The sequence below is a fragment of the Manis javanica genome, chromosome 13 (assembly GCF_040802235.1).
Source record: "Manis javanica isolate MJ-LG chromosome 13, MJ_LKY, whole genome shotgun sequence".
In the NCBI taxonomy this organism is placed as follows: Eukaryota; Metazoa; Chordata; class Mammalia; order Pholidota; family Manidae; genus Manis; species Manis javanica.
Genome location: NC_133168.1, coordinates 52,345,633 through 52,354,037, shown reverse-complemented (window position 1 = coordinate 52,354,037; position 8,405 = coordinate 52,345,633).

Sequence of the window (8,405 nt, the reverse complement as noted above, 5' to 3'; positions counted from 1 at the left end):
AACTGAGTAAAGTTCAGTAAAGGAATAATTTAAAAAAAGAGTAAGCAGAGTTTGGCAAAAGAGTAAGGAATGTTGTAGTATCCCAGAACTAGCAATAGCAGATAGCAGCTACTGCCCTGGGGAGAGTAGGGGCTGCCCTGTCGACCTATAGGGCCAGGGTAAACCAACATGGAATCCCAGACTAAACCCACCCCCACCCCGCCTCGGCCCCTCCCACCCTGCTGGCACCTGTGATTGGCAGGACACAGCGCACTGAGGTCAATCTCTCCACAAACTCGGAGAATGGTGGGAAATGTAGGTAGACAGGCAAGGAGAAAATCCTGAACACAAGCTTGAGATGATGCCAAGATTTGAAGCGTAACAATGGAACTGACATTCTGATGGTTGCCTAACACCTGGGTTCTCTTTCTCTTCCCGATAAACTACAACTACCAGTTTCACTGGCAATCACTATCCTCATCTAACAACCGCTTGTGCAGCTCTGTCTTCCACGAAACCACTTCTCCTCACCTTGTTAATTGCACTGGCCCCATTAACACACAGCTTTTGTTTGAAACAGACTTGCCCTGGGAATTGCATAGGGTATTTACTACACTGAGCAGAGATGCAACTTCAAAGTGACTAAAATGTCACTGTCCTCCAAGTTGACTTAGTGTTTCCTAATACTAAACTCCTCCTAAGGTTTTTACTCCTTACAAAGCTCCAGCATGCTATCTTCTCCCTTCCCTGAATACTCTGCCCCCAACCTCCTGATGCTGGGACTCCAAGACCATCCCTCGCACTCAGTGACTGTAGTGGGCACAGGATGCCTTGCCTAGTCAGTGCAGCAAGTGGTCTAGTGGGTGATGAAGTGACGCAAGCTGGCCCAGGCATGCTGCTCCACTCCTCCAACTAGTCACCTGCCCCAAGACGGCTCATCAAAGTTCTCCCCTGGAATTTCTGAACTTGAGGCCAGAGAGACTGATGCACAGTTACTCTCTGGTCATCAGTGTGTTGAACTGAGCCTGGGAGCTCCTGGTGTCCCTGATTTCAGCCATCAGGAAGGAGTCCAATACGAAGGAACTTTCTTAGTCCCTTGTTCTCACCATGCTCCTGCCCACAGGAAGAAGGCCTTTTCATGTGTATTTCTCTTTGCCTGGAGGGAACTCCTTCCTCTCAGCCTATTTAGCTTCTTCATCTCCTATATCTCAATTCAAGAATTACCCTTACCTCCCTGTTTATAAAAATGAAGATTAAATTCTAGCAGAGGGAGACATACCATACACAAATAAATAATTTAAATATAGGGTGGTAAATGGCAAAGAGTGGTACAGAGACAAGGAAGTGGAGAAGAGATGGGGAGGTCTAATATGAGAAGGGTTTTTATTTTAAATAGTGTGATCAAGGGAGATCCTTAATGATAAGGCATCATCAAGGCAGAAACCTGAGGGCAATGAAGAAGTGAGGTTTACAGACACAGAGAGGAAGACCAACCATGCAGAGAAGACAGCAAGTGCAAATCAAAGGTCCTGAGGCAGGAATATGCCTGATCCTGGTAAAGGATAGCAAGGAGGCCAGAGTGACCAGAGGGAGAGTGCGGAGAGAAGGGATGCAATATACAGACCAAGAAGAAGAAGTTAACGAAGCAGTCAAAAAACGGAAGACAAATAAAGAAAGTATTTTCATAGAGGAGGGAGTGATCAATTGTCAAATGCTACTGAGACATCAAGAAAGTTAAGGACTGAGAATTGACCATGAAATTTAACAACATGTAATTCACTGGTGACCTTGACAAGGAGGAGTTCCAGAGGCATTTTCAGTGAATACTGATTGGAGTGGGTTCAAGATGAATTGGAAGTAGAACTGAAAACAGGGAGTCCAGACAACGCCTTTGCATAGTTTTGTTGAAAGTGGAAATTGAGAAATGGGGACAGGAGCTAAAGGGGATGTGGAATCACATACTTGGTCCATTTATTCTGTCACTGGCCTGGATGTCTCCTCTGGCTTCAAATCTCTACCACTTCCTCCCTCATCCTGATTCTGGCTGGTGACCTTGCTTCTTTATTTCACTGAGAGAAAATAGAAACAATCAGAAAGGAACAGCAGCTTGCCTCCAGGACATCTGCCCTCCTCCCTGCATCCTTACATATGCAACATGGAACCGGGTGGTTTGGTTGCATGCCTTTCTGCAGCTGTGCGGATGCAGGAGTGGAGGAGAAATATTCACTGGGGTTGCAGTTTTGCTAGGTGCTGATGACAAAGGGCGCTGGGGCAGAGATAAAATAATTATAAAAACAAAACTGTGATACATTCCATTCTTTATGACTCCTGAGAGCAAAAAGCTGCCTGACTGTCGGAGCCAGGGCCCTGCCAATTCACTAGAATGGCTGAATCTTGGCAGAGATCCCAGGATGTTGGCAGCTCACATTAGCTTCAAAGTTCGGAAATCTACTCCAACCATGCTTCACCACGTAACTATCCATTCTACATTTCACCTCTGCCCTTAACCAGACTTCTCTTTTCAGCCTGTACCATCCCATGGAGCAATGTTGTTTACCAATATGTAAAACAATTTTCTGTTTTAATTCTTTCATAGATCAGACTAAATTATATAGGAAAATACTAGGTTCATCTTTACCTTTCATGATCCCTGTCAGAGTATTTAACTGCCATCTTTCCAGGATGAATAACTTCCATTTTAGCCTAATCATATTTGGCAGTGCATATATCCCCAGTACACAAAATAGAACCACGGTTCATTTTCATGTCCTGCTTTCTAAAGCAGCTTTTGAATAAAACATCATATTAGGCATTTGGGAAAGCATATTAGAAGAATGTTCCCTACCTTCAAGAAACTCTTTAGTATGCAATCTATAAGCTAATATGGGCTGTGCAAATGAGGGGCCAGAGGAAGGAAGGAAGGGTAGGGGGAGAAGAATGCAGAGTAAAGGACAAGCTTTTCTGACTTTATTGCTTAAAGAAATAAATTGTAATCAGAAAAAAAAAAAAAAAAGCAAAGGACCTACACTGAAGAGTTTTCAAGGTAGAAATTGTGGAAATATTTAAACTAATTTTGTTTCTTAGATGACAAAAAATTCTACAGAAATAAAAAGTAACACATTATGTTAAATACCCAGTATGTAAGTAGTGAGCTAACAGATGTCCTGTTTGGGAAGTGCTGTTCAGAGTAACAGATCTATATGGGCACAACCAGTGCTCTTAATATGCATGTTATCTATGGAGGCACAAAGCCACAGTTGAGAGCTGAGGCCAAGGGTAGGGGTCTGAAACAGACAAACTCCCATTGGGCAGAACAACTTTCTACAATCTTTCTAAATAATCTTTAGACCAGCTTCTATGAGCCCTTAGGACCAGGGCCCTAATAAAGTCCATGGCCTATGAAAGCTATTTGTAAAACTTTTCTGAGAAGGTTACACAAATATATCATCTCAAGTACTATGTAACTGAAAGTTATGACCTATTCCATAGAGGATATCCAAATGTTTAGTAGACCTTAAAACTATCTTTATATAGGTTAGAGCTTTTCAAAGAAAAAGTAATCTGTATTTTTCATATATATGTAAATCTGTGATAATTCTGTCTCATCATAATGATAACCACAGCCATTTATGTTCTGGACGCTGGGCTGAGCACATACTATCTCAGTTAATGCTCACAAAACAATAATGACAACAACTATCAGGATTCCTATTTTAGAGAAAAAAGAATTGGGGCTTATATAAGTTAAATGACTTCTCTAGAGTCTCACAATCACTAAGTGGCAAAGCCAGGATTCACTGCCACCAGGATTCACCCCCTGACTATAAGGCCAATGTGGGCTAAACAATCACCATGTGGTTGTATGTACATATGTATGTGTATGTACATGTGTGTGTATATATATATACATATACACACACATATATAATTTTGTGTATATATATGTAATTTTTAAGCCGTTGCATTCCTGTCTCTGAGTTACTACTTTTCAAACACATCGTCATAGACACCCTAACAATCTCCCCTAACCAATCTGATCCTCAGTGACTGGCCCTACAAAGACAGCACAAATCCCTGTCAAATCCCATTTTAAAGGCCTTAGATATAAACAGGGATGAAAATTTGATATCAAAAGAAAATGAAAACAAAAGTGTCTTTTTTCACCATTATTTAATGAGGAAGCCCAGGATGTTGAAAAATAAAAATGAAACAGGTTTTAAGATCAAATATTCCCTTCCGACTACCTATGGGAGCCAGTATAAGCCTCCAACTGCATTCTGCTTAAATGACTATGGTTTTCATTTGTTCAAACTCACACTCAAGTCATTATTTCTGATATAGTAACCCTGTGAGTGATACAAGCTACCAAGTGATAGACTAAATTTCAGGTTCACCTTAGGGTCTCTGGTGAACCCATAAAAGCTGTATTTAGATATTGGTTAACCCAGGATTTTAATGGAAAAAGAGTTAGCCTGTTAATAATATGTTCTGTTTAAGTACACACAAGTCAAATGTATGCCATTAAAGAAGGGTTGTTTTCTCAAAAAAAAAAAAAAAAAGAAGTAAGCATTGCTCAAAGCAGATTATATGCAAGCATGAGGAAATTAAAGCTCAAAGGTTAATGAAAAGGAGCTACAGAAATCCATATTTTAAAGGTAGGGTATGAGGCAATATCTCCTAAACAAGACTTCTAAGAATTCAGAATTTTTAAATGAAGGTAAAGGTTGGAGGGCAACTCTCCAATTTAAAATAATCCTTTGAATCTTTCCTTTCTTTGCCAGGTAAAGACTTAACATAGGTTGCAAGAAAACTTCTTCATTTAGGTCTTTATTTTTACTCTTTTTTTCTTAAAGCCAATAAATTTTGATTCTCTGGGTACTCTTCCAATAAACAGTTGGTTAAATTTCCTGAAGGAAGCTAAGAAAGAATATTACAAGTTCTCTACATACATAATATATGTAAATTGATTTACAGATACTTTTTTAAAGTATTTCAGAAAACTGTATGTAGGTTGCACATTAAAGGTTTGTATTCCTTGGAAGGTGCTTCCTCGGAGATAGGTACCAAACTGGATGCTAACAGGAAGCTGAGGTTTTAGAACTTGAGACCTTGAGGCCCATGGATTTCCATCTAATTTTTTCTCTCCTGCTCTAACATTGCAACGAAACAATAGTACTAGTTCAGGTGCATAAATGTAGTTCTATTGATCTGAAATCCAGATTCCTTATTCATTATTATTAAAATCTGTTTAGAAATTTGAGAATATGGAAAATGGGTGTCTAGAATTTTTAGAAAATGATTACTCCATAAAAAAAAAGAGAGATTTAAAAAAATCCCACAGCTGTAGAACCAAGTTCTTTGTTAGGTTTGTACAGCTTGCTAAATCCCATAAAAACCTCAACATCTGACCCTTTTCCATTTTCACAAAGGAAAAGGCTATTACACTGAAAAATGTGTGTAAATGTCTGCAGCATTCAGAGGCATTAAAGTTTTATTTCACATTTGCTTCCTATATATCCTGCTCAATAAGACACTGTAGCGCCTGCTGCTGAAACTCTACTGTCTACCCATCAGCTCTCTCAACCTCCTCTTTTTAGAAGGGATTTGTTTGCACTTCTTTGCAAAGGGCTGAGGGCATGCTGCCATCTCCTGTTCACTGCCCAGAATGTAATGAAATTACCCTCAAACAGAAGGCCAAGTAGAATTAGGTAAAACTATGAACCAGAGACTGTTGGCTCTTTTATAATTTTTTTAGCCAAAAGATGAAAACCAATGTTATTCAACATGGCAATGCCATAATAATTTTGTTCTAAATTCAATATGTATTAGATAGAAGTTATTCTAGAGAAGTTTTGGGGTCTTCTGCTAAACATTAAATTTGGTAGTTCTGATTTCTCTAAATACTGTTTTTTCATATGACCTAAGTTTCAGTTATTTGTTTCATACAAAGTAAGTATAAATAAAACTTTTAAAAACATTACTATCATATATATTGAATTTTAATATTAGCTAAACTGTTCTCAGGAAGTTGATTTCTCTCCAATGATTCCAAATCTAGAAAATACAAAAAAGAAGTACATGATAGATAAAAGTTAACTAGAAATTACAGTCTTAGTTTTTGGAATTTTACCAAAGCACAGATAAAAGAAAATAAGTAACTTTTCAAAAGTTTCTTTTCATCTCCAAATTTTAGAATCTGAAAACATATCCACCAGAGAGTCCCTTATCTTTGAAAAATTGTTTTTCTTTTGCTTTTTGCTATAAATCAATAGCACTCATTCGTTAGCACAATTGCCTCCCCAGATTTGTATGGATAGGAACTGCATTCTCATCTCGGATGAGAATTCCGCTTAGGCTCATTCCTCTTGGAGAAATCCTTAAAAGGCAGGCTCTTCTTTGATAACATCAACACATTTTGTCAACACTATCTCAGAAAAATAGACACCTAGCCAAGGATTATTTTAAAACAGAAAAGTTCAATGCCTCTAACGATCAATTATAGAGAGTAACTTTAAAGTTATTTCTACCTGCTTCTGAAAATTAAGACTAACTTATTTACTTTATTTAATGGCAAGACAAAGCAGCTAGCTAGCTGCAATCATTTGTAAAACACATCCTCATTATTTGTGTCCAGTTTTTCCTCATATTGCTCTGTCCTGGACACACTGATCCCCTTATCTTCAAAGACTCATTCTTGAAGCTGGTAGCTCACCTGTTCATTGAAGTCTGCTTTGCCACACTCTGTATCACTGTTGTCATTTCTATTGTTGCCTGGATAATATGGAATAAATGCAGATCAGGAAAACACTTCACAGCAAGACTCAAAGTGAAGTGTTGCTCACTGATGGCCAATGGAAGATTATGCATGTACATTTTAACTTTGTATAAACATTCTTGCACATCCTTACACACCTCTTGTGGAAACCAGCTAAACTGCCATTATTAAGTTTATTTTTCAGGCACTAAAAAGTGCATATGTACTCATAGTATGTTCATGGTTCTCATCACTGGTATTTTTCACTGACATAGATCAATTTACAAAATATAATCCTTTTACATATATTTAATACAGAATATTTTAATCTTCAACAGAACAACAAATCCTACAATCTGTCAGTTTACCTACATGTCCAAAGATGTTTGGGGCATATCCTAGGATACAGAGCTCTGTCTTTTCAGGTGGAAATCAAACGAGATCATTTCTCAAGTTCTTCCATCTTAAAAGTTAAGATTCTGATTGCAAGTAGAGTCTGCAATGGGAAAATCTTATCACATCAGGGCTTAACTCCACGCCCAATTCTCTCTAGGCAGAGAGAGCATCTTCTCCAGAAATGTAGGAAGAAATTAGCAAGGTAACTTTTTAGTCACTCCAAATAGTTACTTCTAGAAAATAACATCATCAGTAATGATAATAGAGGCAAAGTAGCTAATGACTGTCAGAAAATCAATTACAATTGCCATTAATGATTACTTTAGGTGACAGTATTAAAGACGACCACTTGTGTCATTATGTAGAGCAGTAAAATCCCCTACATTTTGTATTTGGAAATAAGCTTAACTTTGGGAGGTGATCATGATAGACAGTGTAGAAATACAGGTTTTTTTTTCAAACACTAAATGGTTAGTCTTGAATAGAGCCCAGAATTACAGAAGCTCCCCTTCCTGACAGACCCTCTTCAAAGGACTAAGATCAAACATAAAGCCATTTGGCAATTGTTTAAGATAGCAAATGTCAGAGTAAAAGAAGTGTCTATTATTTCTTCACACAATTGTTTAAATCTCATCATCGAGGTATGAAGGAAGAAACAAACAATCATAAAGTTACAGGGTTAAAAGGAACAGTTTACAGGTTCTCCCACTTAACTCTACAGAGGATTTTGGTTTTGTTACTTATTATTTACATGTTGGGAGGGCTGTGGCTTATTGTTTTCCAGTGTAGATAAAGCAATGTAATTGTTATTAAATATATTCTTTTTCCTTAAATAAAAATTTGTATCTCTTAGCCAAACTGACTGTTAATTTCCAAATTTGAATGCCTTACTAGAAAGATAGTTCCACTGTATAGGAAGGACAAACGTTTCATTCTGCTGCTCTGAGAAAAATTTTCAGCGCCCACCAGTCTGGGGATTGGCAATCATTATGAGCACTTCAGCTTTAATAAAATACCATTTCAGTTGAGACTGGTGGTGATCACCAGGGAAAACAACTACTAAGGTTCTACCCAATGCAATAAAGGCAGAACTGGTCAGCTAATATTCAACTAATACATACTTATTTTCATCTAATGATTTATAAAGTTGATTGCTGACCTTCCAAAAACAAAGGTGAATTTTGACATTTTCTCATTTTTTTAACTGAAAAAATAATGTATGGGATAAGTAAAATATTTTGTACTAATTTACAATAACCTAAACATACTTTCTGAT